The sequence below is a fragment of the Lepus europaeus genome, chromosome 3 (genome assembly GCF_033115175.1).
Source record: "Lepus europaeus isolate LE1 chromosome 3, mLepTim1.pri, whole genome shotgun sequence".
Lineage (NCBI taxonomy): Eukaryota > Metazoa > Chordata > Mammalia > Lagomorpha > Leporidae > Lepus > Lepus europaeus.
The window spans coordinates 24,511,946-24,530,440 of NC_084829.1; the positions used below are offsets into that span (position 1 = coordinate 24,511,946).

At 39.4% G+C, this 18,495-nt stretch overlaps 1 long non-coding RNA gene across 1 annotated transcript in view; it reads right to left on the minus strand.

The window, feature by feature from the left end:
- The window catches only part of LOC133756771 (uncharacterized), a 45,763-nt gene extending 30,941 nt beyond the window's left edge, over nucleotides 1-14,822 (minus strand). Inside the window, exon 1 of the long non-coding RNA XR_009865540.1 lies at nucleotides 14,771-14,822. This is a non-coding gene — a long non-coding RNA (uncharacterized LOC133756771). The remainder of the gene's footprint in view (nucleotides 1-14,770) is intronic.
- Between the last annotated feature and the right edge of the window lie 3,673 nt (nucleotides 14,823-18,495).

Sequence of the window (18,495 nt, forward strand, 5' to 3'; positions counted from 1 at the left end):
TGGTTTCAAATATTACCATCATGTGCTTGGCCTCACAAAGTACTTCCCTAGAGTCAAGTTCTCTAAGTAGCTCTAATCTATATTTCCAACTAACTTCTATACACCTTTTCCTAGGTGTTCCAGAAACACCTCAGAAAGCACACATGTAAAATCTAATTTAGCAGCCACCAAAACCTGCAAGTCCTTTGGATTTCCTTTGAAAGCATTACCATCTCTCTCTTCCTTCTCCTTTCACCTCCCCCAACATCCAACTAGTAGAGTCAGTAAATTCCCCTGTTAGTCTCCTTGTTCTCATTCCTATAGACATCTTTCTGGCTTAACTGATAATTGACATTTGCCTGGGTAATTACCATAATCTCCTCATGACCTCCCAGCCTCCAATATTTCCCTGATCTCAACTACCCTTTGCAACACTGACCACATCTACCTGCTCACACATGTTCAATGTCCCTTCCTAGCTTCTGAGTCAAATAAAAATGCTTCAACCAAGCCTTCAAAATCCCCCACAATATTGAGACCAGCATTGTGGTGCAGCAGGTTAAGGCTGCCACTTGTGATGCCAGTATCCCATATCAGAATACTGGTTCAAGTCCCAGCTGCTACACGTCCAATCCAGCTCATTGCTAACACACCTAATAAAGCAGTGGAAGATGCTTCAAGTAATTGGATCCCCGCCACACATATGGTATACCTGGATAGAGTTCAAGGCTCCTGGCTTTGGTCTGGCCCAGCTCCAACTATTGTAGCCACCTGGGGAGTGAACCAGAAGATGGAAGTTCTCTTTCTCTCTCTGTCTTCCTATCATTTTGCTTTTTTAATAAAATGAATCTTTTTTTAAGTCCTTACAATGTTATCCTATTATAATTCTCTAGATTCCCAATCTACCCCTCATGATTGCCTGTGTTATATCACACTCCTGCCCCTTGCCTGACTTTGTCTCATTACTACCCCTCCGTCACCTCTCTTTGTCCCCTCTGCCTTTCAGAGCCCTTGCCTTCCTTCAAGATTAATATCTAAGGTCACTTTATTCATGGAGTTTGTCCTCACCTCAACCCCTCTTAGATTTGAACCATTTCTCTCCAAATTTCTCCTCTGTACTTGGAATCTTCTGCATACTTCTGTTAGTTTTTCAGCTTTTTAGCATGTCTTCTTTTAAATTATCTTTTAGTCTGCTACATTCAAGCAGCCAGGAAGTTTGTGGCCATGTCTTATTTATCTTTGCATCCCCAAGATGCAGGCAGTGAGTTTTTCTAATTGAGTTGAATCTATTTTTCTCATAGCAATGAAAGTTTAAATGAGGAACAGAGGTTTTCTGGCTGCCTGTCTTCAAATGGCATTTAGAATCAAAATTAGTCTCATATATATATATATATATATATATATATAAGCTTTGAAGAGATATATATATGTGTATATATATATATATATATATAGTAACATACACTAGTAACATACACTACAATCCTATTGATCACAAAATTGAAACTAATGGCCAGTCTCAAATACCATGAAATGGACTGGAGAAAGGTAGAAAGCAGTGGACTATGACCTAAGACATATTATACATACATGTGACACAACTAGAAAATCAAGGTAACATGTTTTACCTTCTTAATTTAGAAAAAAATCCCACTTCTTTCTATAATTGAAATGAAGTACAACATGTGCTATACTTGTAAGATGTATAAGCCCCTAAATATACCACTGACTATAATACAGAATTTTTCCCATTCTGCCAGAAACTTAGACTCATGTCATAAGAGAAATTATTGCATTCTTTTACCTGGATGCTTGAATAATTCCAAGCAAAATAATCTATCACATTGCTGAATTATTGCTCCCCACAAAAATTCAGCAGTGAAGAAGATATTTTAGAAGTTCAATTAAGACATTCTAAGAGACCGTCTTAATAAGGACAAATTTTTGCCATAACATGAACAATTTTTTCAGAAAAGTTGGCCAGGAAGCCTCAGGAGATGAGTGAGCCTCTTCTGCAGGATCTAATTGCCTGGTAGCAATCTCATTTTTCCATCACACTTTATTTAACTTTTCTTTACTTATATCACATAAATTAACTCAGCAGCCATGCAGAATAATTTTGCTTCATTTGGATCTAAATTAATGAGCATGATTACAAAGCCATGTGTACAATTTCAATGCAGATATAACTATAATTATTATATTGTATGGGTTAGCATTTCAGCCTTATGTTAATGTATTTTGAATACATAATGTATGATGCTTTTGTGATCTTCTGCCTTAACATCTGACTGAAAAATGTCCTCTAGTCAAAAAAATTCTAAAATAAATTATTAAACCCAAGGGAGGCAGAGGAAAATCTGGAATAGAAAAAGAAATGACATAGGGAGAAGGATGCTCCCAGGAACTCATTTCCTCATATAAATTTTATTTCCAAGTCGCTTCATTAAGTAATGCATTAAGTAGAGAAACAATAGATCATTTTTTCTTAGCATTTAAGTGAGTTGTTTTCAGTTAGAGAACTCTGAGCATTTGAGCATATGTAAGAAATGAAAACGAGAAATCACAAAAGAACACAGGCACTTATGTCTGCAGTCAATCGTGAGGTTTGCTGGTAAGTATCAGCTTGAGACCATGAATTATTTCTGCCCAGGCCGTCCAGTGCACAGAGCCTTGCTCTGAAAATATTACACTCTTAGGGCAGGCAATTATATGTCTTTAGGATTAATCCCAAACAAGACAATGATTTAGAAATACACACTTTCTCTTTGAAGAGCTTTTAGTATGAAAAGTAATTTTTTCCTCCCTACCTTTAGGCCTTCTAACCCCCTTTTTCTCCCCTGCTGTATTAAAGGTAGAAAGCAATGCTTCCACCTGCTAGCACTCACAGACCAATAACTTTAATTTTTGGCACTTACTTACAGGCTGAATAGACCATCCACACCTGCTTTCCCCTTAATTAGCTGGCTATCTAACGGCTGCAGATTGGAGGCTGCCAGCTTCCTTAACTAAGAGAAGGATCATTTTGTTGCTAGTGTAAATAATTGGAATTGGGGAATGGAGGGAAGAAAAGGAATTTTTCTTTTAGAGAAACTAGAAAACATTGCTACAGAAGAAAGAAACATTCAGGTAGAGAAAGGGAGCCAAGAAAAAAAATTTTAAAGCAATATGAAGCCAGAAAAATGAACAGCAGCCCAACTTGGCAATGATAGAGTTACTTCTACTTAAGATTATCTGAAATCCCCAGAGTTCCTGACATTTTTCTCCATTTATCACCTGGTATGCCACCCCACATCACCTGGCAGAGGTGAGGAACACAATCCCCAACACAGCAGAAAGAACATGTTGTTGATATCAGGAACTCCCAAGGCACTGGACTTCACTCTGCTGCTGACCAGTTTTTGAAATTTGAACGTGGTATAATTCGGAAGCCTCAGTGTTCTTGCTGGTCAAATGTGGGGTGGACGAAACAGTCTCTGAATTTCCCTTCAGTTTGAGTATCCTATTCTCTTTTTGCAACAAGAACCACCCCTGAAACCACCCAGAAGAGGAAAAGGAAGCATAATCAAAAAATAGAGAGCACTGTAAAAATTGTACCCTTCACACCAGACTAGAAAGTTTGAAATTTCAAATTATGCGAGGTAAATACTAGAGCTTAGTGGAAACCTACATGATCATAAGCTTTAATATTTTATGGGTACAGATAAGAAAACCAAGGCCAGCAATACTTGACTGGTTTGTCTCAACATCATAGAGCATAGTCAAGACTAGAAATCAACTTCAACTGCCTCATCCGACAAATGACCAGTGAAAGAATCTGATGGGCCACTCTTGACCTTAAGCTTGCACCAGAATGAAATCACATTGGTTCTAATCAAAAAACAGGTACTGCATGATCAAATGTAAGGTGCTGGTTTCTCTCTCCTTCACAGTTTGCATAAGCTTTTCATTTGTGCTCTTCGTGGCCAGTGTAAGCTTCAGAGAAATTGAAATCATACCATGCATCTTTCTTGACTACAATGGAATGAGGCTGGAAATTAACTTAAGAATCTCTAGAGATGAAGGCTATGGCCTAGTAGGTTAAGCCTCTGCGTGTGGCACCAGTATCACATCTGGGCGCCAGTTGATTTTCCGGCTGCCACTCTTCCAATAGAGCTCTTTGCTAATGGCCTGAGAAAGCAGTGGAAGATGGTCCAAGTGCTTGGGCCCCTGCATCCACGTGGGAGACCCAGAAGAAGCTCCTGGCTCTGGGCCTTGCATTGGCCCAACTCCAGCTGGCCATTGCAGCCATTTGGGGAATGAACCCAAAGAAAAGACGAACTTTCTCTCTTTCTCTTCCTCTCTCTGTCTGTGGCTATACCTCTCAAATTAAAAAAAAAAAAAAAGGTGGGGGAGGTGTGACGGGGCAGCGCTGTGGTGCAGCAGGTTAAAGTCCCAGCCTGCAGCACCACCAGGAGACCCGGAAGAAGCTCCTGGATCCTCACTCTGGATTAGTACAGCACCGGCCATTGCAGCCATTTGGGGAGTGAACCAAAGAAAAGACGAACTTTCTCTCTGTTCTTCCTCTCTCTGTCTGTGGCTCTGTTGGACCTCTCAGTTGCAGAGATGCCCACTTGCTCGGGAGGACACCCAAAGATCCAGACTCCAGACGAGTTGATGCAAAAAGCACGAGGTTTTTATTGAACGTTTGTGCAAACGGGCCCCCACCTCAGGCGGTGAGGCGCCCTGAGCAACAGTTTCACACAGGTTATATAGGCAACGAATTAACATATTCCTAATGCGCATGCGTAAAATGCGGGCGGAGAATGCAGAGGTGTTACAGGATTGGTCAGTTCAGAGGGACCATTAGCATATGGGAGAACACTGGCGAAGAATGCTGGTGGAGAGTGCTGGTGGAGAATGCAGAGGTGGCACGGGATTGGCTGGTTCGGAGGGACAATTAGCATACCGGAGAATGCTGAGGGAGAGTGCTGATGGAGAGTGCTGAGGTGTTACAGGATTGGCCGGTCGCAGTGACATCATAAGTGCGCGCCTAGAGACTCTCCAAAGGGGAGGGGCAGCTCTGCTCTGGGCACGCCCAGAGGTTTCCCGGAGGGGAGGGGCAGTTCTGCTCTGGGCGTGCCTAGAGATTCTCTGAAGGGGATTGACTTTTCCTTCCCAGAGAACGTCCTACCCGCTAGACTCTGGGGAACATCTAACCTCTTAAGAAGCCCCTGATATTTGCCCAGGCCTAGTTTCTTGTCCCTCCCTCCATAAGGGTCCTTCAGCTCTACCTCTCAAATAAAAAAAAAAAAAAGGTGGGGGAGGTGTGATGGGGCAGCGCTGTGGTGCAGCAGGTTAAAGTCCCAGCCTGCAGCACCACCAGGAGACCTGGAAGAAGCTCCTGGATCCTCGCTCTGGATTAGTGCAGCACCGGTCATTGCAGCCATTTGGGGAGTGAACCAGCAGATGGAAGAACTCTCTCTCTCTCTCTCTCTCCCTCTTCCACTGCTTCTCTGTAACTCTACCTTTCAAGTAAATAAATAAAAAATCTTAAAAGTAAAAATAAAAAAATAAGGGGCCGGCATTGTGGCGCAGCGGGTTGAAGCCCTAACCTGGAGCGCCAGCATCCCATATGAGTGCCAGTTCTAATCCCTGCTGCTGCTCTTCTGACCCAGCTCTCTGCTATGGTCTGAGAAAGCAGTGGAGGATGGTCCAAGTCCTTGAGCCCCTGCACCCATGTGGGAGAGTTGGAAGAAGCTCCTGGCTCCTGACTTCGGATCTGTGCAGCTGTGGCCGTTGTGACCAATTAGGGAGTGAATCAGCAGATGGAAAACCTCTCTCTCTCTCTCTGTTTCTGTGTGTGTGTGTCTGCCTCTCCTCCTCTCTCTGTGCAACTCTGACTTTCAAATAAATAAATCTTAAAAAAAAATAAGACAAGGATTGAATCATTAATAAAGACCTGCTGGCAAAATTGGATCTCCACATGCATAAGTATGAAAAAGACCTCTCCCTTACCTTATAGAAAAATGAACTCAAAATGGATAAAGGATTTAAATCTATGACCTGATATCATCAAATTACCAGAAGAAAACATTAGGGAAACTCTGCAAGACATTGGCATAAGCAAAGACTTCTTTTTTTTTAAAGATTTGTTAATTTATTTGAAAGGCAGAGTTACAGAGAGAGGTAGATACAGAGAGAGAGGTCTTCCATCTGCTGGTTCACTCCCCAGATGGCCACAACAGCCAGAGCTGCACTGACCTGAAGCAAGGAGTCAGGAGCTTCTTCTGGGTCTCCCACATGGGTGTAGGGGCCCAAGGACGTAGGCCATCTTTTACTACTTTCCCGGGCCACAGCATAGAGCTGGATCAGAAGAGGAGCAGGCGAGACTAGAACCAGTGTCTACATGGGATGCTGGCGCTTAAGGCCAGGGCTTTAACCCACTGTACCATAGCACTGGCCCCAGCAAAGACTTCTAATTAAAGACCCCAGAAGCACAGACAATAATGGTATAAAACAGGTAAATGCTCTTATATCAAGCCAAGAAGCTTTGGCAGTGCAAAGGAAACACAACAAAGTGAAGAGGCAACCAACAGAATGGGAGAAAATATTTGCAAACTATGCAACTTATAAAGGATTAATATCTGGAATGTTTAAAGAGCTCAAGAAACTCAACACAACAAAACAAACACTCCAGTTAAGAAGTGGGCAAAGGACTTGAACAGGCATTTTACAAAAGAGGAAACTCAAATGGCCAGCAGACACATGAAAAAAATGCTCAGGATCAGTAGCCATCAGGGAAACGTATATCAAAATCACAATGAGATTTCACCTCACCCCGGTAAGAATGGCTCTCATACAGAAATCGAATAATAATAAATCCTGGTGCAGATGTGGGGGGAAAGGCACCCTAATACACTGTTGGTAGGAATGTAAACTAACACAGCCATTATGGAAGAATGTATGGAGATTCCTCAGAAAGCTGAATACAGACCTACTATATGATCCAGCCATCCCACTCCTGGGAATTTACCCAAAGGAAATAAAATCAGCATCTGAAAGAGTTACATGTACCCCCGCCCATGTTTATTGTAGCTCAATACACAATAGCTAAGATATGGAATCATTCTTTAACCGATGACCAAATAAAGAAAATGTGGTGTGTGTGTGTGTGTGTGTACACAACTATTGAATATACACTATTGAATACTACAACACACACTATTGAATATTACTCAGCCATAAAATAATGAAATCCTGTCACTTGCAACAAAATGGATACAAGTAAAAATCATTATACTTAATGAAATAGGCCAGTCCCAAAAACACAAATATCATATGTTTTCCCTGATTTGTGGTAACTAACAGAGTACCAAAAAATAGAATGTATTGACATTTTGAAATTTGATTATTGTTTACAGCCCTTGTCTCTACTGCTGAGAAACAGTGTTTGTTTCATTGGAGGGTTAATATTATGATTAAAAAGTAAACTGAAAATATTATAAAAATTAAAAGAAAAATAAGAAAGGAAGGAGGAGGGAGGGTGGGAGCTTGAGTGGGGATAAAGGTAGAGTGGAAAGTGTCACTACGTTCCTAAATCTGTATATATGAAATACATGAAATTTGTTTACCTTATATTGAAAAAACTTTGATGGAAATAATAATGTACTCCCCAAAGTCTCCTCAGGAATAGCACTATGCCAGCATATTGCTATTTTTCACATATAGATATGTTCCTCAATTAATAATGGTATTACATCCTGATAAACTAATCATAAGTTGAAAATATCTCAAGTTGAAAATGCATTTAGTACACCTGACCTAGTAACATCCTAGACTAGCCTAGCCTAGTCTACTGTAAACATACTCAGAATACCTACAGTAGCTTACAGTTGAGAAAAATTACTACACACGAAGCCAATTAATAATAAAGTATTAAATATTTCATGTAATTTATGTTATAGTGCAAGTGAAAAACAATATAGTTGTACAGGTATACTTCTACACCACCAAAGAATTGTAAATTCCTAAGTCAAACCATTGTGAGTATGGGACTTCTTTATTGCAAGCTGCTGCTAGACCACAGCCCTTTGCTGGTAAATCACATCAACAGCTTCCACTGCTCTCAAGAGAGACGTGAAACCTCTCGTGGTTTCCCAGATGGCCTTCACAACCTGACTGCTGCTCATTTTTCCAGGTTCATCTGATATTCACCCCCGGCACACTGTATAATTAAATTCAACCTTCCTGCCACAGTTATTGAACACTGCTTACCTCTCCAACTGTTGATTATACTAGTGTATTGTACTTGCATTTCAGTCATCCTATTTTTCCACTACATGATATGCTTGGTAAGAGAAGTGATGATTTTCTCCTTCAGTATTGAAAGCCTCATAGTGTTTGATTCACGATAGGTGCCTAAAATGCTGTCAAATAAATTCACATTAAAGAGATCAAAAGACCTGAAATTATGATTGTACTAGTGAGCCATACGTGCACAGGTACTTTAAATAACTGACCATTGTCTTTATAAACTTATATAACAATTGCTAAAGCCTTTCTTTTATGCTCATAGACCCACTGACTTTCCCTAGTATTCTTTGAGCATTCTCAAATTTATGAGTTTCACTAACTGAGATACTGATTCAGAAATAGTTAGGATCACTCAATAACTGAAAATTCACTACTACACTCCAGTCTTGTAGAACTGTCAGTATGTATTTTGCCCAGGTGTCTCTAGAAGAGAGAAATTGGGGTTACATTCTGGAATCTGACTACCTGAGCTGTTCTGACCTATGTTCCAACGGAACCTCCAGCAAGCTGCTTCAATTCACTTTTTATTTCAATCTCCTCATCTGCCAGATAAAGTAGGACTACTGCTTACTTCATACAGTATCCGTACCTCACTCAGCACTCCCTGCTAGCCACTGGAGAACTGAAGCACTTGTGGTTTCTAAAAATCTTACAGCAAAATTTAGCCCAAATAATTTCTCCATCTTTGCTTAACAGCTTATTATGATGATGACTATAATCATTATCTCTAAGCACTTCATGAATGATGTCTCTTTTGATCCTCACAACTCAGTGAGGGAGTTATTATTCTCTATTATAAATTAATACATCAAGAAATGGTGTAATGTCACTGCTGAACACCCAATGTCACAAAAGTTTTACCTACAAATACCAAGATTCTACTTTATATTCTTTGCCCATCCTACCACCACCTTCCAGAAACAAGTTGCCCTCAACATTTTTTCCCTGTCAAGGTGACTTAGGTACCCACACACACTGGCCCTGGATTTATCTTTGATTTACCTCTCAACCACAACACGCAACCAATCCTCTTGGGAAACAGCTCTTTCTTCCCTCCCATCTTTTTATTCCTACTCTACCCTCTTCATTCAGGGAGGTTTTAATTTTAAAAACATTGAAAAAATTAAGTTTATTAAGAAATAGAGCTCTTCCTTCAGATATGAAATTTTAAAAAAAGTGCAAGTCACAATTTCTTCAGTGTCTCCATTTTCTCCCAAATCTGTTTCTCTTTTTAAAGGAAACTGAACTGAAAGAATTCTCTTGGAATCAACCACCTCACACAGAAAGGGATTCTGAAACAACTCTTCTGATTAAGAAGACAAATTCTCCACCACACTGATGTCACTTTCCTAGTGACTTATTTGCCAAGAAAGGATACTAATGTGATGAAAGGAATTGATTTCTCTTCTACAATTTGATTTTTATTGTGCTGATAGTTTTTCTAAGATCAGTTATGCTCTATCAATAAATCTTTTTTCTCTACAGCTCTTAGCAAGTTTATGAGTATAAAGTTAACTAAAAATAGATCTTTGCAAAAAAAATAAGAATGGGAATAAGGGTGGAGGAATAAGGGTAGGAGTATGGGCAGGAGGGAGGGTAGGGTGGGAAGAATCACTATGTTCTTAAATTTGTATATATGAAATGTATGAAGTTTGTATTCCTTAAATAACATTGAAAAAAAGAAATAAACAAATGAAGAGAAAGATGGATCTCAATTCTCCTTGGGAGTTAGTCTCCATCTGGCTAAGGCAAACCACCAATTAGGTTTTTCTGAATCTTGTGACCTGTTGGGCATGACAAAATGAGAAAGGGCATAGCTACATGGCTCATAAACTGAAAGGTAACCTTGGACTAACTTCTGTGAACACAGAATCTCAGGACAGCTGCAAAACTTGAATAAGGATCATAGCCCAACTGGACTTCCAATCTGATATGCCAGATTCTGTTTTATTTTCCTGGAAAGTATTTGAGAATCAGAGCTGTATTTCTGTATCATTCCCTTATATCAGACAATGCACCATTCCCATTGTTTACAGACACTCGACCTACAGTCCTGACTGTGCCCTTTTACTTTGTTCAATGAAAAATAAACTTCAGGTTTTGAAGGATGACTCTCTCACAAAGACCTTCCCATGTATAGCCAGTACCTAGGCTAAGAGAGTAACATTTCCTTTGGTTATTAATGACCCCCGGATCCTCCCCATTCAAAATTCTGAACACTTTTACAGTTACAACTGTATTTATTCTAATAATATGTAGTTCTTTGATTCAAGAATAAATTGCAAAAACTTTGAAACCATGGCACGAGTCAAAAACATCTACATGGGCCAATACACATGGAATAGGGATGTGGCTGGGGTGAGCAGGACACAGCAGGGTGAATGGCACCATCCACTTTCTTTTTTACTTTTGTTTTCTTTTCTTTCTTTCTTTCTTTTTTTTTTTTTTTTTTGACAGGCAGAGTGGACAGTGAGAGAGAGAGAGACAAAGAGAAAGGTCTTCCTTTGCCGTTGGTTCACCCCTCAATGGCCGCTGCGGTCGGCGCGCTGCAGACGGCGCACCACGCTGATCCAAAGGCAGGAGCCAGGTGCCTCTCCAGGTCTCCCAGCAGCATCTACTTTCTAAAGCAGAAATGGAATAATAGGATGCTCCCATATCCACTAGAATTGAAAGAAAACTTCAGAATTGGCCATGGGACAGTTTCGTCCCCCTCAGTTCTGAAATTTAAAGTAAATGAGGCCAGTGACGTGGCTCAACAGGCTAATCCTCCGCCTAGCGGCACCGGCACACTGGGTTCTAGTCCCAGTCGGGGCACTGGATTCTGTCCAAGTTGCCCATCTTCCAGGCCAGCTCTCTGCTGTGGCCCGGGAGTGCAGTGGAGGATGGCCCAGGTGCTTGGGCCCTGCACCCCATGGGAGACCAGGAGAAGCACCTGGCTCCTGCCTTCAGATTAGCGTGGTGCGCCGGCCACGGCAGCCATTGGAGGGTGAACCAACGGCAAAGGAAGACCTTTCTCTCTGTCTCTCTCTCTCTCACACTGTCCAGTCTGCCTGTCAAAAATAATTTAAAAAAATAAAATAAAATAATAAAGTAAATGAGAGAGAAGGAACAAAAGTTGGAAGGAAAAAAAGTAGATATAGTTTTATGATTAAGAAGATATTTTAATTATGGTTAGTGGTGCATTAAGCCTGTGGTTACAGAGTGGATTAAAATTATGTTTTTGCAAAAGTTAAAGAAAAAGAGAAAGAAAGGAAGGAGGGAGAATTGAGAGAGGGATAGTCAAAAGGAAGTATGGTTATCTTCTTAGAATTGTACTTCTGAAATACATGAAATCTGTTCTCTTCATATCAATAAAAATTTTAAAAGGCGATATTTTACTTGGTTTTATGCTACTTATAAAATGATCATGATTGATATATTAAATTTCTAAGATAATATAATCAGATAATGATTATTAAATGATTATTGACATTACCTAGCTTTTCTGAGTAAAGCCAAAAGTTAAGAAGTAGAGAAAATCATGCTAATGGAAGAAATGAAGTACCCAACAGAGAGAGAAAGAAAACAACTAAATGATTGATCTTATGTTGACCTCTCTAAAACATTTCCTTTTCATGAAGTCACTGAGGGAAGAAAATAGATGGGAAAAAGTTTCCCTTATGTAACCTTTAAAGTCACTCATGTTCTGAGTTACTCATCAGAGTTCTCTGTGTCTTCTAATGTTTCCTTATCTCCACAGTTCTTTGAAAACTAGTTGGCCCATGGGGCTGGCACTGTAGCATAGTGGGTAAAAACTGCCACCTGCAGTGCCACATCCCATATGGACGCTGGTTCTGGACCCGGCTGCTCCACTTCTGATGCAGCTCTCTGCTATGGCCTGGGAAAGCAGGGGAAGATGGCCCAGGTACTTAGGCCCCTGCACCTGTGTTGGAGATCCAGAGGAAGCTCCTGGCTCCTGGCTTCGGATCAACGGACCTCCGGCCTTTGTGACCAGTTGGGGAGTGAACCAGCAGATGGAAGACCTCTCTCTCTCTCTCTCTGCCTCTCATTCTCTTTCTGTGTAACTCTGACTTTTGAATAAAAATGAATAAATCTTATGTCGGCGCCGCGGCTCACTAGGCTAATCCTCCGCCTTGCGGCGCCAGCACACCGGGTTCTAGTCCCGGTCGGGGCGCCGGTTCTGTCCCGGTTGCCCCTCTTCCAGGCCAGCTCTCTGCTAGGGAGTGCAGTGGAGGATGGCCCAAGTGCTTGGGCCCTGCACCCCATCGGAGACCAGGAGAAGCACCTGGCTCCTGCCATCAGATCAGCGCGGTGCGCCGGCCACGGCAGCCATTGGAGGGTGAGCCAATGGCAAAGGAAGACCTTTCTCTCTGTCTCTCTCTCTCACTGCCCGCTCTGCCTGTCAAAAAATAAAATAAAATAAAAAAATAAATCTTAAAAAAAAAAGAATGAAAACTAGTTGGCCCAATTTTGACCCAAACCACGACAGGTATCTTTCAAAACTTCCCAATATATGCTATATCTAAATGCAGACAAGTTCCTTTCATGTTGCAAAAAATGAGAACCAGAAATAGGAAAGCTCAGAAACTCAAGACTGAGCCATGCAGAGAATTTGTAAGCCATGGCTGAGTAAACCCTTGGGCAACCTCCCTTGACCCAAATCCTGAATGGGTGTTCTCTTCCATGACAGGACAATGAAACTGTCCCACCGCTAACAAATCTAGCGAATATAGGAGCGGCCTATTACCCCATTTTTTGCTTTAGAAAGTGGATGCTGCCACTCACTGCACTGTGTCTCTGCTCATCCCAATCACATCCCTGCCCCTTGTGTGTGGGCATATGTAGGCTACCACACAAGCAAGCTACCTAAGTCTGGCATCAGTTGATTTTTCCAAGAAACAGAATCTACCAGAGCAGACAAAAAGTCAGAAAGAGGAAAAGAAGGAGGTCAGCCTTCAGTTTATCAGCCATCTTCCTGCATTATCACCCCAGGTGGGCTCTGTCCCTTGAGAGAGGACCACAGCTCCAGTCAAGCATCCCTGCCCGTATAGTTTTCTCTCTTTGAGGGCTATAGAACATTCTTGTCTCAATTCATGTGGCTCATAATCTTTTGTTTCTCTACAATCTAAACCCACTGCTGTAAAATGTGCCTTGGTTAAAATCTATTCATATGGCCCAGTTTCCTTCCCAGACCTTCAGTGACACATATCCTCTATTTTACTACTATTCCGAGAACAAATCAAGAAGCTGTAAGTGACACATCTAAAGTCTACTAAAGGAAATACACATAGCAAGCACAGCATCTTAGCTTAAAGTATCAAGCTTGCTTTTCAAGTGTAGGATTGTACTGCTTGTGTTTAAAGGAGAAAGAGTATTACAATATTTTTCAGCAAATTATAAGTAAATGTCTTTAAAAATAATTCAGCAAGAATAAATTCTAGGGAGCAAAATATAAAATGTTTATCTCAGTAGTGACTTTTATAATTCCAGAATATGTCCCCCATCTAATAATATAGTATTTTAAAATATTCCATAGAGAAACCTAGAGAAAACCATGAAGTTTTCCTTCATTTCTTGCCCATTAGATCCTTTTCTTTTTTACACTTGGCATTTCTAAATATGCAGAGACTTTTTAACTCCATTGCAGAACACTCAACTAAACTGTATTGGGAATAGACTTCTGCCAAAGGTCATCCAAATCCTCCAAGAATTTATAATTCCTCACTCACCTCCCTGAAAAGGAAATATATGAATACTGTGACTCAAATAAAATGTCAGCTACTTCTAGATAGAAGTGTTCCTCTGACCACAATGCTGATACAATTCACTAACATTTTAATAGTCCATTTGGTCCTAATCCAAGACTCAGTCCTACACTATTCTTTTTATTTCCTTACATGTTCCATTTCTTCTGAGGAATTGGAATAATTATAGTGACTACTTTGGAGAGAGCAAGAGTTTGAAAACATCGCCTAAGGGATACAAAAGTTGTTTTATTCCATAATTAGGCATTTCTGTCCCAGGAGCATTTTATAGTCATGGTTTGAAATAACAGCAATTATTTTATTACAATTTTCTATTTTTTGCACATAAAAATATTTAGAACATGTTTTTAGCTGAGTTTTATTAGCTATAATGCCAGGAAGTGCCTAGTGTTATGGATGATGGAATTATCTTTGAGGGCTTCCCTTTAGTGTTATTTCTTTGTTGTAGTCTACCGATTCTCAGCGTTTGCTACTAGAGCTGAAATATAAAGAGGAAATTGAATATTCTATCCATTTGTGGAAGTGACCTATACTTAGGGATAAAGTGATCTTCCCCCATATATCTTTCCACTCCTTTTTCTCTAATAAGCATTAAATTCTCCATGCTACATATTAAGCTACTTAGGCAGTAGGTAATGCTATAGTATTAGTAAGAACTAAAAATATAGAGCTGATTCACCAAGCACAGAAATAACAATTTAAAAGCAATTGGCATTAAATAATGTCCTTACCAAGGAGTTGGATTCAATTTTCTTCATAGGGGATCTAAGTCACAAATCTCTGAGGATGCCCCGGTACATGGAAAAGAGAACACAATGAAGAAATTAAAGAAACAGAAGGGATAATCTAGTGCATCTAGACAGCTCTTACAAACAGGAATAACTCTTTCAATACAAATAAAATTCAGTGCAAAATGGGGTTAACCTTTACAGTATCTGTGAAGTTTCTACTTTAACTCTTCTAGGGGCAGGGCACTAGTTACTTTAAACAACATAACACACTGGTACTCTATGAGAATACCATTGCTTATCTAGAAACAAAATCTGATTTCTCTTAATTTCTATTCATTGATGTCAGTTCTTCCTTTTGAAGGGAACACAGAAAATCATAATTCTTCTCATGCATTATAACCCTACAGATATTTAGGAAGTAGTTAGCAAATTCTTCACAAATAACCATTTTTTTGGTTAGGCAGAACCCATCTATCTCCATTCTGGCAGTATCTAATTTTCCTTTAATACCACACCTCTTCACTCATACAGCTAGAATGAGCATATGGCATAGTACTGCCAATAAATACAAATTTCCTGCCCCAATATTTCTAACTGGACATTTAACAAATGCTAATCAATGAGATATAATTTTACTTTTTAACTGAAGGAATACAGAAAGTTATATTTCCAGGTAAAACATATATATGGTTATATGTATTTATTATAGTGCAACATGATGTTCTGGTATATGTATGCATTGTGCAATAATAAATAAGCTAATTAACAGATCTATCATCTAACATAACTATTTTTATTTTAAGCTAAGCATACTTTTTAAAAACATGCATTCCCCTATGGGACAGGCGTTTAGCCTAGCAGCTGAGATACTGGTTGGAACACCCACATCCTATATCAGAAGCCCTAGGTTTGAGTCCCAGCTCCATCTCTTGAATCCAGCTTCCTGTTAATGCACACCCAAGGAGGAAGCAGATGTTAGCTGAAGTACTTGGACCTCTGCCACCCACATGAGAGACAAAATTATATTCCTGGATTCCAACCTCTACGGGCATTTGGGGAGTGAACTAGCAGAGAGAAACACTCTGCAAACAAATAATTAGAAATTTTTAATCTACTATCCTAGCAATCTTCAAACATGCAAAATATTATCATATATAGAATATATTATCTAGATATAGAACCACACTGTACAATGATCTATAGAACTTGTCCTTTCTTCATTCTGAACAACATCTCCCAATTCCCCACCAGTCTACCCTCTGCTCCTAAGTTCAATGTTTTTAGAGTTCACATGTAAGTGTGGTATTTGTCTTTTCATGCCTAGAGCCAGGAACTTCCTCTGGGTCTCCCATGCAGGTACATATTTTAATGCAGGTGCAGGGACCCAAGCAGTTAGACCATCTTCCACTGCTTTCTCAGGCCATAGCAGAGAGCTGGATTGGAAGAGGAGCAGCCAGAACAAGTACCAGTGCCTATATAGGATACTAGCACTACAGGCAGGGCCTTAGCCCACTACACCACAGCATCAGCCCCAATACATTTTCTTTATCCATTTATGTTGATTCCATATGCTAGCTATTGTGAATAATGTTGCAATGAACATGGGAGTACACATATCTCTTCAGCAAACTGATTTCATGTCTTCTGTACACATATTCAGAAGGTATTGAGTAATTATATGGTAACTCTATTTTAAATTTTTGAAGAACCCCTCTTCTGTTTTACATAATGGCAGTACTAATTTATATTCCAACCAACAGCATAGAAGTGTTCCCCTTTCATCCTTACCAGTATTATATTTTATCATTTTTATAAAAAGCCATTAAAACAGGTATGAGGTAATATCTCATTTTTACTTTCACATATTTCTGATGATTAGTGATTTTAAGCATTTTTTAGACCTGTTGGCCATCTGTATTTTTTTTGTCCTTTAAAAAATGATTGATGATTGATTGAAAAGAAGAATGGCAGAGCAAAAGGGACAGAGAAAGAGATCTTCTGTCAGCTGGATCACTCCCCAAATGGCCACAACAGCCAGGGCTGGGTCAGACCAAAGTCAGGACCCAAAAGCTCCATCCTGGTCTCTCATATGGGTGTCAAGAGCCCATGTACTTGGGACATCATCTGCTGTTTCCCAGGTACATTAGCAAAAAGCTGGCTTTGAATTCTTGCTTGAAGGGATTTTTAATTTCTTACATATTTTGAATAATGGCCTCTTATCAAATGTATACTTTGTAGACATTTTCTCCCATTCTATATGCTGTCTCTTCTCTCTGCTGATTGTTACTTTTGCTGTACAGAGCTTTTTTAGTTTGGTACAATCCCATTTGTCTATTTTTGCTTTAGTTGCCTATATATTCCAGGGTCATATCCAAAGCATCTTTGTTAAAATCAATATCCTGAAACACCTCCCCTAGGTTTTCTTCCAGTGGTTTCACATTTTCAGACCTTACATTTAAGTCCTTAATCCATTTTAGTCAATTTTTGTATATGAGATTCAATTTTATTCTTCCAGTTTTCCAAGACCATTAATTGAAGAGAGTGACCCTTCCCTCATTGTGTATTCTGAATACTTTTGTTGAAAATCAGTTCATTGTAGATGTGTAGATTTATTTCTAAGCACTGTATTCTGTTACATTGGTCCATATGTCTGTTTTTATGCCTGTACCACGCTGTTTTTATTACTACTCCCTTCTGGTGTATTTTGAGATGAGATATTATGGTGTCTCTAGCTCCATTTCCCTTGCTCAAGACTGCATCGGCTATTCAGGGTTTCTTGTAGTTCCATACAAATTTAAGAATTGTTTTTTCTATTTCTGTCAAAAATGTCATTGGAATTTTGATAGAGATTGTATTGAATCTGTAGGTTGTTTTTTGTAGCATGGACATTTTAACAGTATTAATTCTTCTAACCCACTAACACAGAGTATCTTTCCATTTATTTGTGTCTTCTTCAATTTCTTCCATCCCTATTTTATAAGTTTTATAGTTTCAGTGTTATAGAACTTCCAAATCCTTGGTTACATTTATTTCTGAGATAATTTTATGCCTTTGTAACCGGAATTTTTTTCTTAACTTCTTTTTCAAATTATTCATTGTTAGTATATGTAATTATTACAAAGAATTACTTGTATGTTGACTTTGTAGCCTACAATTTTACTAACTTTGTTTATTAGATTTGCTTTTTGGTTGAAGTCTTTAGGATTTCTCATACATTATGTCATCTACCAACAGATACAATTTGGCTACCTCTCTTCCAATGAAGTTTTCCGTAAATCATCTTTTTGCTTGCATAATTGCTCTAGCTAGGATTTCCAGTAATGATTGAATAGAAGTTGTGAGAGTGGGCATCTTTGTCTTGTTCCTGACCTTAGAGGAAAAGCTTTGATGTTTTCACAACTGAATATAATGTTAGTTGTAGGTTTGTCATATATAGCCTTTATTGTGCTGAGATACATTCCTTCTGTTCCTAATTTTATGAGAATTTTTATCATGAAAGGATTTTGAATTTTGTCATGTTTTTTCTTCATCTATTGAGATGATAATATGGTTTTTGCCCTGCATTCTGTCAATGTGGTGTTTCACATTTCATGATTTGCATATATGGAATGATTCTTGTATCCCAGAGATAAATTCCACTTGATCAGAGTGAATGGTTGTTCCAATGTGACAATTCCAGTTGTTTAAATTGAAGCCTTAAGAAAGGACTGTTACTATGGACTGTT